Below are 14,054 nucleotides of genomic sequence, written 5' to 3' on the forward strand. Positions count from 1 at the left end.
TTATTGGCAATAAATCAAGAGAAATTGGTCAAGGCAACGTAATTTAAAGACAATCAAAATTAGTGATGAATCCTGGTATCGTCTCTGTAACCTGGAAACAGAATACGAAAGCACATTGGGAAACCCCAAACACGGAGACAAAGAAGGACCAAGGATGGTCAGAAGGGAGGGCAGGGATGGTCTCTCCCTCTCCTATTGGAGTTCAGCCTACAAGGTCAAGGGGTCAAACATGCGTAGTAAGTAGAAATCATGAGAATTTCCAAGATTTGGTAGGATGCACAAGAAGTAGACCAGGCTGGGCAAGACCCCTTGCTAGGGTCTGGGCTATTCCCACTGAACCTCACATTCTTTTACGCAATGTTTACTGCATATAACACAGAAAAAGTTTTAAAATACAGAGATGGATATGCCAATAGAATAGAAAAAAATACTCAGAGGCGGTATGTGCATTATCATATAGAGATGAAAGGCACAGGTTTTGAAAGTAGTCAGACCTATACACGAGGTCTCCAGGACTTTGAGAGGGCAAAGACTGGGCTGAGGGACCCCCTCCTCGAGTGCACAAATTTTGTGGACTGGGCCTCTAGTGAATACTATGCAGCTGTAAAAAAGAAGGATCTCTTACCCTTTTAGACAGCATGGAGAGACCTGGAGAGCATTATGCTGAGCGAAATAAGCCAGTCAGAGAAATACAAGTATCACATGATCTCACTTATATGTGGAAATTAATGCGCAAAATAAACTGATGAACAAAATAGATCCAGAGACATAGAACCATGGAACAGACAGGAATCTCAGAGGGAAGGTGGAGGTGTGGGGGTGCTGGGGGGAGAGATTAACTGGAGAACTGATAGGCATATATGCATAACCCATGGACACAGGCAATAGTGTGGTGAAGGTTTGGGAGGGGCGGGTGTGGGGAGGAGGCAGTCAATGGGAAAAACAAAACAAAAAAAACAAATGGGACATCTGTAATACTTTCAACAGTAAAGATAAATAAAAAATACAAATAAATAAAAAATAATAAATGGATTTTAAACTTCAGAGTGGGGTTTCCCTCACAGACACTGACCCTTGCGCCCCCATCTGCTGACATTGAACCTGAGTATGGGCAACAACAACGGAACAGAGACCCAACTGTCCATCTGAATGTCAGATGGCAGGGGCTGGACACAAGGAAGGAGGGAATTCTTAGGTTACACACACACACCCCTCCTCCCAACACTGAATTTCCTGGCACCAGGGACAACCTCTCCTTTAAACGTGCATTTCCATTTGTCTGCTGAAGACCCAGGCCTGCAGGCACTGTGCACCTGGGTCAGGAAGAGGCCGCGTGCTCGGGGAGCCATGATCAGCCACGTGTGGTTTCCTCACAATGAAGTGTCCCAGTTCTTGAAGAGAAACTGCTGCTCCTGCAGGTGGCGGGGACTCGCTTGTCAGGAGCAGATGGATGTGCGAGGACCTGGGAGGAAATGCTGGCTCCGGAGATGAGGAGGTGAATGGACCCACACACGCTTTGAAGTTGATTCATTAGTTAAGGCTTAAGGACCTGGGAGAAAATGCTGGCTGAACCAGGCTCTCCGGAGATGAGGAGGTGAATGGATCCACACACGCTTTGAAGTTGATTCATTAGTTAAGGCTTTTTTAAATTTTATTTGTTTTGCATGAACGTGTTTCCTCCTAGATGTTATCCTAAGGCTCCGGGTATTTTCCCAGCGCGATCAGAAAGTGCAGTATGACTTCTGCAGGCGGTTTCTGAGCCTCGAGCTGATGGAGATAACGTGCCTCCTTATAGGATCCAGTTTCACAGAACGCTGGCCCCGAGGTCGGCTGGGCACATGGGGAGCAGGACACCCCATTGCCGAGGCCCCTAAATGACTCTCAACTGGGAAGGCTATCGGCCCTAGGAATCAGAAGGAAGACTAGCCCCCCTCGCCCCCCAGCAACTTCCTCCAAGGGGCCCTCTCCCACACATGCCCCTGACGGCCAGGCCGCTGGATATTTGTAGAACAATCGGGAAATTTAAACAGGTTCCTGAGGGCGAGTTCCCCAGCAACTGTGTGAAATAATGCGGGGGGCAGGGGGGTGGAGAGGAAGCCTGTGATAGGTGACGTGTGGGTTTCCCAGGCTCGACCGCCATGGAAGACGCTTGACTTGTCCTGGCCTGTAGCTTCTCAGGCCCTCCCCCCCTCATCGTGTCACTCAGGCCCTTGTCCTCCCCCCTCCCCCGTGTCTTTCAGGGCAGGAAGGGTCAGGCTGCATGAAGCAAAGCCGTGGGGAGAGAAGATGAGGAGGGACAGGGAGGCTGGGAGTACAGGGCTACTTGCAGGGGGCTGTTGGAGCCCCGATCAGGCCACCTCGTTGGAGCCGGGCAGCTCAGTGTGGGCCCACCGCTCAGTTCCTGAGGGAGAGCAGCCTTCCTGCTGGCAGCCAGACTCATGCCATTAACCCGGAAGCAGCATGGCACTGGCTGGACTGACTGGTGACACTGTGCCCAGGGTCCCTCTTGGCTCAGTGAACCTTCCCCATTCAAATGGGAGTGATGGATCCCATCGTCCACGCTGCGGATTGTGACGTCGGAACTAGGGGGAAACGGCCTGATTTTCTCGTTTCAGGGCAATCATTGGAAGGGTTCTGACAGTGTCCCTCTCAGGGGCTCTAGATAGCTGGGGATGGAGAGGGTGGGGGAGAGTCTGGGACGCTGGGAGCTCTTCTAAAGGCCCTGTGACTACACCCCTGCAGCTCCAAGCCCGAAGAACAGCTGCTGGGCCTGCCTGGAGAGGACTTGGGGAGTCCGCAGGGTCCTCAAGGGGGACACAGGGCAGCAGTGGAGAGGCTGCAGGTATGCTGAGCATGAAGTCTTGGAGCCCAGAGTGAGGCCAGACAACCCCCAGGTGAAGGCTGATGAGGACATGCCTGCTCATATCAGACAGATCTCGCTGTGACCTAGGTCTGGGTGACCACAGCTGGAGTCCCCGGTGGGACGTCCTGTCCCTCCCCCCTTGAGTTAGCATTAGTCACCTACTTGCAGGAGAGAGCCTGAGGGATACAGAGTGTCCTGAAGTAGCTCAGGCAGCTGATAAATGACAGCAGAACCTGGACCCACACCTTACGGGTCAGGGAGGAGCTGGTGCAGCATCTGGAGATGACTCTGCTTGGAATTAGCCCGAAATGTAGCTGAAGGCCCCGGTTTCAGAGACAGGGTTCTGAGGGAAGAGTCCCTGTGAGCAGAGAGGTGGTGAGGAGGATGGAGGTGATGGGGCAGGGACAGGACCGGCTCTGGGGGAGCCGACAGCTGGGCAGATCAGAGAAAGAGCCAGACTGGGAACGAGGGGCGACCATGAATCTGACCCTCCAGGCAGAGAAAGTTTCAGGAAGAAAGTGGCTCCCACTTCCAGCTACACAGCGACCTGGGCGAACACAGCCAGCTCCAGGCCGGGGGCTGGCGACCAGCATTCCATTGAAGATGAACCTACAAGAAGACAAGTCATTTTCTCACAAGGACTTTCCCTTACTGTGTATCCAATATGCATCCTACGGGCTTGCGGAGCTTCTTTAAGAATCCACGGGAGATGTGGAGTAATAAATCAGGAGTGGGGAGTGCCCCAGAATGAACAGAAAACGGAATAAGTAACATGTGAAATCATGTCTACAGTAAAGAATGCAGACAACCATCAAAGAGATGCTGATAACCTAGAAACGATCTAATCAGCGTGCATAAGCTGCCTCACATACTCCTCAGGCTGGGAATCCATGACCTGGAAAATAAAGCTAAAAAATCAAAGACAGTTCTAGTCTGTTCCAGAATCTGCATTAGAAAAATCTAATTAATGAATGCTGGCAAAATCAGAAAAGATGCGATTCCTTTTCGACTAGCCATCAGAAGTCCTGGCTACTTCAAGGAACATGTTACAGTAATGGGAACATTTACTGATGTGGAGCAGTTCGATGCCAAAATAATTTTTCATTTTTCCAGCACTTTGGGCAATAGGATTCCTCTTTATGTGACAATAATCCTATATAATAAAAGCCTAATATGCTAAGTGTTCGGTCGTCTGGACATTCATTCAACCAATCAAAGAGTAATATGCTAATGATATGCTAAGGCCACTCAACCACTTGCTATGACATGCACTGACCACCAGGGGGCAGATGCTCCAACCGGTAGATTAGCTTGCTGCTGGGGTCCGGCTGATTGGGACTGAGCAAGATGGGCTGGACATGCCCTGGAGTCCTCCTGCGGTCCCTCCCCAGCTGGCCAACCTCCTGCGTCCCTCCCTGGCCCCAATTGTGCACTGATGGGGTCCCTAGGTTTGGCCTGTGCCCTCTTGCAATCTTGGCTGAGGGACCCGCCAACCCCCAAGTGCACGAATTTCATGAACCAGGCCTCTAGTGTGAAATAAATATTTCCTCGTGCATTGGCTGTTGGGTCTCAGAGCCTGGCCTCTGGGCCAGACACTAGCTGGGGCCGGAACCCTGGGTCTGATGTTCACCGACTGTCACTTTGTACAATTTTCCTCACATCTCTCTGCCTCCGTTTCCTCATCACCCAAACAGGAAGAATAGATACATTATTTTGTGGAGATTCATGCAAAAGCATGCAAAATAGTTCCTAGTACACAGCAAGCCAACACACCACATATCTTGCTACCACTACATACACCACTTGGTTTTATTCATTGTAGCTTTGTGAGGTGGTCCAGACACCGGACACGTAAGGAATGGAACAACCACGAATAAGAGTAATGACAGTATCCAGGCATCTTTTCCTTTTACTGTGATTTGTTTGGATGATTATCCTCCCGTATGTTTTAGTATAACTCCTTTTACTAAACCTTAAGAAAAAAAGTCCTGAACGTTATAATCACTGAAGAAAAAAAAAAAGGAAAACTAGAGTTTTCTAAATACTGGATATGGTGGCTTTAGATAAATATCTCCGAAACTTCCCTTTCAAGTCTGAATTTCTCCCCCAGGAAAGCCAAATGGACATAGACGTTTACAACATTTTCTGTACATTTACCGTGTGACTGTAGGAGCTACTGCACCTAGGTGCACAACTTGCAACATAAACCTGAGTTGCCCCTTCCAGGGGTAAAATAGCCCTACTGTGCGCCGGCGAGGAGACACATGGAAAACACCAGCACAGGTCGGCAGGATCTCCCACGCTCACTGGGGACAGCCCGGCTTTCAGAAAGTGACCCCTGGTGGTTTTTAACTTCATATGTCGTTCCTTCTGGAAGGAACACTCCGTGTGCAAGTAACCTTCTATCCTTTCTCAGCTTTCGGGACTTAAATGCCTTTAGTGCTCTGACTCTGACAAGGATGGCTCTCCTTGGAGCGAGTTGCTGGCAGTTTCGACTGACCTTCCTGGGAGTTCCTTCCTAAAAATGCACACTGTGTATAGGCAGGCAGGTAGGTAGGTAGGTAGATGGATGATAGATAGATCTAGTGTCAGACATGAGTGCAGATATATAGATTGACAAAGCGATCCCTTTTTCCTAGCATTACCTTTTAATTTCCTACAGGCTCACATAATATTCTTGAAAGCACCCCCTTCATAGCGTGAAAATGGAAGTGGCCCTGCAAACCACAGGGGAGAGAGTGCCGGTGAGCACCTTAGTCCTGGGTGATCGAGCATGAGACTTAGCGTATGGCCCTGCTTTTAACTTTTCAAAGTTAAGCGTCAGTAATACTACTTCTTGAATTTCACCTGTTTGTCTCTCTGCTGTGAAAACTTTCCATGTAAAATGCAATGAAGGTGTTCTTTCCTTTTCATCGTATCTCTGAGCCAAAACGACTTCTGAGTAATTAGAGATGCACTATTTTTGAAGGCATTTCCTCTGTCGTAGGACATTCCTGAGGGAGGCACCTTAGCCACACGGGCTGGTGATGCCTGGAACTTTAACCCATCTCAGGACAGAGGAGCTCATTGGTTGCAAACACGGAGAGGTACTTTCCCTGTGTCATCTCAGTAAAGTTCAACATGCCAATACAATCAAGGGCCATCACGCCTCCTTTGAATACATCTCACGTGGATTAAATGACTCCCATCATCCATCCGTTCTGCAACATCAACGGAACACCTCCTTCGTTATGTGTTGAGGCCTGTTGCAGGGGATGTGGTGAGGGTGATGGGGAGAGAAAACCACATTCACAACTAAAAATAAGAAAACGTCGGTGCTGAGTGTCCCGAGGGGAATAAAATTGCCTCGGGTGGTGAAATGGGACGCGTTTAGACGGATGGGCAGGGAGGCCTTCTGGGAGGTGGGATCTGAATCGAGATCAGGAAGCAGAAAGCAAGGCACAAGCGGAGCTTCCCGAGGAGGAACTTTCTGGGCAGAAAGAACAGCGAATACAAAGATTCAGGGAATTAAATCAGTATTTCAGGGGCCAGACGGAAGCCGGGGCACAGGCAGATGCAGTGATGCAGGGAGAGAGACCAGTCAGGGCTCCAGCCAAACTAAAGAGTTCGAGTCCCACCTTTGCCGCTTGCCAGAGCTGAGGCAACGAGCCACCCACAGACACTCTGTGATCCTGGCTGTCCTCCTCTGTGAACCGAACATGACTGAGCTGTGATAATTAGTAATTCCCAGTTTTACGGCAGAACCATGACCATCATTCTTATAATGATCATTAGGTCACTTCCTTCCTTTCCGCAGGTGAGCCAGCGCATTTGCACATAAAGGTATCGGCTGTGGCCCCAGGCCCTCTGTGAGAAGCAACCATTTCAGTCTATAGTGTTTCACACCCATTTAGGATGAAAGCTTTTCTGAGAAACCCTCTCCCAGTCTCTCCGCAGCCGCCCCACTCCCACCCCCACCGGAGAGCTTGGTACCTCAGACGTGAATTTTTTACCGCAGGAACCAGCAAGGGTAGATGCTGGGTGGCGAAGGGCACCGTGATTTATAGTCACTTTTATTGTTCAGTGGCTTTTCTTTCCAATGATGACCGAGGAAATGTCATTGGCGGTGTCAGCTGGGAGTAACGGAGACATTTCAGTGGCTTGTGGGCTCACTTACTTACTGTCTGGATCCTGTTCTTTGACATTTGATCAAAAGCCACAGCAATCTTGGTTTGTTTCCTCCGCGCCGAGTTTATTTCTCCTGCCTGGGGACCTGGATGCCTGGCTCCCAGACTATCTCCTTCATCACCCGCCCCTGCCCCTGCTGCTGCGCTCCAGAGCCTCCGTCCCCGGCAGCTCGCTTCCGCCTGACTCACCCTCACGTCCTAACCTCTCCTGAACCCTGTTAGCCTCTCAACAAGGGACCCCAAAATGTATGCACAGAGAAGAATTCTATTTTATTTATTTGCTTTTATTTTTAAAATATACTTTTATGGATCTCACAGAGGAAGGGAGAGGGAGAGAGAGGTAGAAACATCAATGATGAGAGAGAATCGCTGATCGGCTGCCTCCTGCACGCTTCCCACTGGGGATCGAGTGTACAACCCGGGCATGTGCCCTGACCGGGAATCTAACCGTGACCTCCTGGTTCACGGGTTGACGCTCAACCACTGAGTCACATCGGCTGGGCCAGAATTTTATTAAAAGCAGCTAATAGAGGCCATGTTCTTGGAAGGGTGCAAGTTACCATCCTCACCAGATTTGGAAGATGAGGAAGAATCATCAAAAATGGAACGGATGGAGCCGCAGAGCCATGTCCAAGTCAGAGCTATTCCAATTCTGTTCTAGAAAGTCACCCTTAAGGCTGTTCCTAAGTATGTGGAATACTTTCAATTGGGCAAAGCATATGAAAACTTCATTTCCCATTTGTATTCTGACCGATTGCATTATGTATTGTGGAACTGAATCTTAGGATTTTTTAGACAAAGGCACTGTTGTGTGGCATAAGGACACATTAGCTGAACTTCAGCTTGTTAATAACCCAACTTGTATGGGTTATTTCTGTTGGTTTTTAAAAGCCTTTTTAAGAATACATAAAACACATTTCCTTGATAGAAAATCAAGGAAGGCTGCTCTCCCTCAGATAGAAAATTCACTCATAAAGAAGAAAAGTAGAAAGAAGAAAACGCAGGTGTGTGAAGGGCAGGTAAGGAGTGACTGTCCCTCTAACACATCACCTTCTAGGGCTGCCATACACAATTCCACAGACTGGCCTTCAGCCAAAGGAATGCATCTTCTCACAGTTCCAGCGCCTAGACGTGCAAGGTCAAGATGATGGCAGGTCAGCTTCCTCCCCTTCTCCCTGTGTCCTCACTAAGTCTTCCTGGTGTAGACCCCTGGGGTCTCTGTGTCCACATTCACTCTTCTCACAAGGACACCTGTCAAGTGGGTCAGGGTGCACTTGAATGGCCTCGTCCCAGCTTAGCCACCTCCTCAAAGGCGCTGTCTCCAAACCGTCACCTTCTGGAGAGGCTCTGGCTTCATCCTATGACCTGGGGGGGAGGTGAGGGCACAAGTCAGCCCAGAACACCGACCGTCCATTTTTAAGCCCCAGAGACCCTCTCTCTTCTGGGCCTGGGCAAGCAGGCCCTTGGGATTGGCTACTAGTCGAGCAAACAAGCAAAAATCAAGTCTGAGGAAGTCACCCAATGCCCGTTGTTGATGTAGGAGGACAACTAGGAATATCACTCAGACCAGAGGTCCTATTTTCGCGTCACAGTGAATGGCCTGTGTGCTCAAGCTGCGTGCGCTTAGGAGGCTGTCTAGCGGGCTGTGGGCCCACCACCACCAAGCAAGTCCTTGCTCCCAACTCTGTCACCTGGAGCAGGGGCCTCGCCACTTAGTTATCACGGGACAGCGGACGGTTAGATGGCACTCCTGTCTTCACTCACAGTGAGATGTCCAATGTGTGTCCAAGTGTTCATGGTAAATAACATTGCAAAGACTTCTTTTACTTTAAGTCTTAGGCTATTTTCACTTATCAATTTATTGGTAGTAGTTGCTCCTCAAAGTGTACCATGTCAAGGGTACGGCACCTTTTCAAGGTTGAAGACACACACGATGAAGCTGTGCTGTACAGCGGGGGTACCAGGTACACTCCCAATGCCGGTGTTGGAGAGCCATTTCCCCTGGTACCACTCAAGAGTAATTTGGTGAAATATATTATTTAAAAACATACATTCCATTTTGGAAAGGGAAACCCCACTCTCATTATTTTAATATGAATCTTAGTAACTTAGTTTTGCTATTTAATGTGCTTCTTTTTGAGCTGGCTGCTCATGTCTCCTGCTCTCTGAGCTATTGAAGGATTGACATTCTCACTGATTGATAGGAGCTCCTTATATATAAACTGTATTAACCATCTGTCTTACGTTTTTAAAACGTTTATCGCCTTTTGTACCTGATATTTATGATCACCTGACATTTCTATTTTTGTGTGCTCCAAAATCAATATCTTTCCTTTTAGAAAATACTTGGGTTTTTCCTTCCTTACCCCAAAGTCACATCGATATTCATACATGTTGTGCGCTGTCTTTTTAAATGACATTCTCTTTATTTTTCCCAACATCTATCATTTCCACAAATTAAACTTAGCTATTGGGTGGTCATTTGTTATCAGAGGCTGTGTGGTGTGGAGTGAGAACCAGGCGGTAGATGACCTTGGGCAAAATTACTTATTCTGACAACACTCACTTCCTGCACAATGAAGACACCAATGTCGCTAGGACTCAGGTGACACCACAGTGAAGACACCTGGGGTCCTTCGGTCAACGTTACCGACTTCCGTTGTGACAGGTGTTTGGTTGAACATCGACACTGGTTACTTCCAAGTTAGTTGGTGAATTTACTGCTTACTTTATATCAACATCCTGCAGCCTCTGTTGAAGCCTTTGGAAGTTTATTATGTACTAGTCCACCACCAGGCTGATACAATGGTCCACATCCTCAGATGCTCCTTTACTTAGCCTGATTTTTCCCGCTAGGTGTGCATTTATCTACCAGATAGCTCCATATTGCTGGGGACATTGAACACTAATCCCACAAATTGCTTTAGCCGCACAGGAGATATTATCAATGCCAAAAGTAACGTTCTATTTCCAGTTCTGTGGCAAACAATTTTTTATTAGTCAGATCTCCCTCAGTAATTGGTAATGTTATTCAGTCCATTGGAACATTGATACAACTCAAAAGAGCTTAAATAATAAAAGGAATATATATTCACTTTTGAGGTGTCTATGGATGTGGCTGGCCTCAGGGACTCGATGATTTCATCAGAAAGAATTATCTTGCTCTCGTACCCATGCTCCCCCACCATTGCCTGTTTCCATCCATGTAACAGCAACTCCACCTCCAATGACTTTAGGTCACTTTTGTGCTATTGACTCAGCTCGTGGTCACCATCTCTCACTCAGAAATGCATCAGGGAGGAACCAAACTGGCCTCGGTCCTGGTGTTGGCCACAGGCTTGCTGGGCCTCAATAGCTGAGTGCAGAGTGATTCAGTGACATGGTTGGCCCAGCTGGGGACACGTGATCAATCTCATGCCCAATCACCTTACCAGGACTATGAGGACAAGGGACAAACAGTCCCCAAAGTAGACTATGAGGAGTGTTAGGAAAGCCAACTGCTGTCTCAATAGAGCCTTTATTCCAACCAATCCAATCATGCTATTAGAAGATAATGGAAGTTGTTACAAGGAAGATTTCCTTAGTCCTCAAATTTATTCAAGTGCCCAGCAATGCTGGCTTCATACTATATATATATATTTTATTTATTCAACTCTGGGCTTAATCTATAGGATTATTATTCAAAGTGTCCTTATATCAAAATCTGGTGGTCTTTCACAAAGTCAAAAAAAAGGGGCAGTTATCTTAATTGAAATATATTTGGCACACCCAGGTGGTGTGGCTCAGTAGTTGAGTGTCGACTTATTAACCAAAAGGTCACAGGTTCAATTCCCGGTCAGGACACATGCCTGGATTGCCGGCTTGATTGCTAGTATGGGGCATGCAGGAGGCAGCCAATCAATGATTCTCTCTCATTGTTTCTCTCTCTCTCTCCCTTCCTCTCTGAAACAAATAAAAATATAAAAAATACATTTGGCACAAAAAATAATGTCAGAAGTATATACCTTAACTCTTATTGTCTCAAATCAAATTTACTTCAGCTCCTGGAGTTTTTAAGTATTTATGAGTGTCTTGCAAATTTCTGAGTGGTTAACATCGACACTTGTTACTTCCAAGTTGGTGAATTTACCACTTACTTTATATCAACATCCTGCAGCCTCTGTCGAAGCATTTGGAAGTTTATTATGTACTAATCTATATGTTATGTTACGTTCATGGCGTAAATGTTATGTTCATGGCATAAATGATCATTAATTATATGTTATGTTTATGGCATAAATGACCAATAATTAGATTTATAATTGCCTCTTTAGTCCAGCATTCTGGGCCTTGCGAATTAAAACAAAAACAAAACACCTAACCAGGCCCTGGCCAGGCTGCTCAGTTGGTTAGAGTACCGTCCCCATATGCCAAGGTCTCAGGTTGGCTCCCTGGTCAGGGTGCATGCGAGAATCAACCAATGAATGCATAAATAAGTGGACAAACAATTGATATCTCTCTCTCTCTCAAATCAATAAATAAAAATAAATATAAAAACAAACACACCCATCCATGAAAAGAGACCTTTAGTGGCTTATGATAGACTCTAATTTCCTCCCACCCAAAGGGCAATTTAGCAATATTGACCATTTAAAGAGCCAAATCAAACAAGATAATGAGGGATAATTCACTTTTCTCTTTCTGGTTTGCCAGTCCAGATCTGAACGATGCGGACAACAGAACAATGCCACCATAATTATTATTTGGTTTTTGGAGCTATACAAATGGGTAATCTTTTTCAATGCTGCTTCCAAAAAAAGCTCTAACATTGTTATATAACTCCATTTTCCCTTGCCTTGGCTATTTTGGTCTTGTTCAAATGTTGTTTTTGATCAAATAGCCCCTACACGCTGAGCTGCGGCTTTAGAAATAAATGAGTCCCAGCTGCAGTGACAAATACACATGCAGGACAGAGGATGGGAAATGCAAAAACAGTTCGTCTCCGGCTGGAAGCGTTGACAGCAGTAATTATGGATGCAGCAGGGCCGGTTTGCCCATCAGACGTTCATTTGCCTACATTAAAAAATCCTGACAAACATGTAAGGAATCACTTAAACTATATCTCGGTTATATGTGTCTCATATATTTGCTTCTAGAAACTGAAACACAAGGACATATCTAATATGATGAGAGGTTACGGCATCTGAACATGGTTATAGATGGCAGAGTTCTTATGTAAAATTCGTGTGTGTACTTTGTAGATTTTATGTTATGTACCTCCCTCACTCTTTGTTTAAAAACATTTTTTACTGATTTCAGAGAGGAAGGGAGAGGGAGAGAGATGCAGCATCAAGTCCCCACCCACCAGCATGCACCTCGCTGCATACACAGCCTCCTGCTGATTGGTCGTTACGGCATGAGGGAGTCATGACCACAGGCTTTTTATATATATAGATTCCATGACTTGTTTTTTCTTTTTTAAAAAATTTATCTTTGTTGTTGAAAGTATTACAGATGTCCCCTTTGTTCCATTTTTCCTATTGATCCCCCATACCCGTCCCTCCCAGGCCTTTAGCACACTATTGTCTGTGTCCATGGGCTGTGCCTATATGCATACTAGAGGCCCGGTGCATGAAAATTCATGCACTCAGGGGGGTCCCTCAGCCCAGCCTTCACCCTCTCATAGTTTGGGACCCTTTGGCGGATGTCCACCTGCCAGCTTAGGTCCACTTCCCAGGGAACAGGCCTAAGTTGGCAGTCAGACATCCCTCTGGCAGCCTGGGAGACCTCAGGGGATTTCCAACTAATGGTTCCCATGGGGAGTGGGCCCAAGCCATTAGTCAGACATCCTTAGCGCTGACGCAAAGGCGGGAGAAGCTCCCGCCACCTCCACTGTGCTGGCCAGCCATGAGCCAGCTTCTGGCTGAATGGCACTCCTCTGTGGAAGCACACTGACCACCAGGGGGCAGATCCTGTGTTGACCATCTGCCCCCTGGTGGTCAGTGTGCATCATAGCGACTAGCCTTTCCTGGTAGTTCCGTCGTTCCATGTTAGGGTCAATTTGCATATTACCCTTTTATTATATAGGACTAGAGGCCCAGTGCATGAAATTTGTGCATGGGGGGGGGCGGGCCCCTCAGCCCGGCCTGCACCCTCTCCAAACAGGGACCCCTTGGGGGATGTCTGAATGCTGGTTTAGGCCCGGGGTCAGGCCTAAACCGGCAGTCAGACATCCCTCTCGCAATCCAGGACTGTTGGTTCCTAACCACTTGCCTGCCTGCCTGTCTTATTGCCTCTAACCACCTCTGCCAGCGGGCCTGATCACCCCCTAACTTCCCTCCCCTGCTGGCCTGATCACCCATAACTGCCCTCCCCTGCTGGCCTGATTGCCCCCTAACTGCTCCCCTGCTGGCCTGGTTGCCCACTAACTGCTCCCCTGCTGGCCTGATCGCCCCCTAACTGATCCCCTCCTGGCCTTATCTCCCCCTAACTGCTCCGCTCCTGGCCTGATAGCCCCTAACCACCTCTGCCTCGGCCCCTGCCACCGTGGCTTTATCCAGAAGGATGTTGGGAAGATGTCCAGTCTAATTAACATATTACCCTTTTATTAGTATAGACTAGAGGCCCGGGGCACAAAAATTTGTGCACTCGGGGGGAGGGGGGGTCCCTCAGCCCGGCCTGTGCCCTCTCGCCGTCTGGGACCCCTCGGGAGAGAACGACCTGCTGGCTTAGGCCCGCTCCCAGGTGGCAGAGGGCAGGCCCAATCCCTAGGTGCAGCCCCTGGTCAGGCTCAGAGCAGGGCTGATTGGGGAGTTGGGGCGCCGCTCCCTGTCATGCACAGAGCAGGGCCGATCAGGGGGTTGAGGGGCTCCCCCCTGTCACTCACAGAGTAGGGCCGATAGGGGAGCAGGGGCACCGCCCCCTGTCACACACAGAGCAGGGCAGATCAGGGTGTTCGGGTGCCGCACGCTGTCACACTCAGGGCAGGGCCAATGGGGAGGTTATGGCTCTACCCTGTCACACACAGAGCAAGGCCCGTGGGGGGG

Source organism: Myotis brandtii, unplaced genomic scaffold (genome assembly GCF_000412655.1).
Source record: "Myotis brandtii unplaced genomic scaffold, ASM41265v1 scaffold2591, whole genome shotgun sequence".
Taxonomy (NCBI): domain Eukaryota; kingdom Metazoa; phylum Chordata; class Mammalia; order Chiroptera; family Vespertilionidae; genus Myotis; species Myotis brandtii.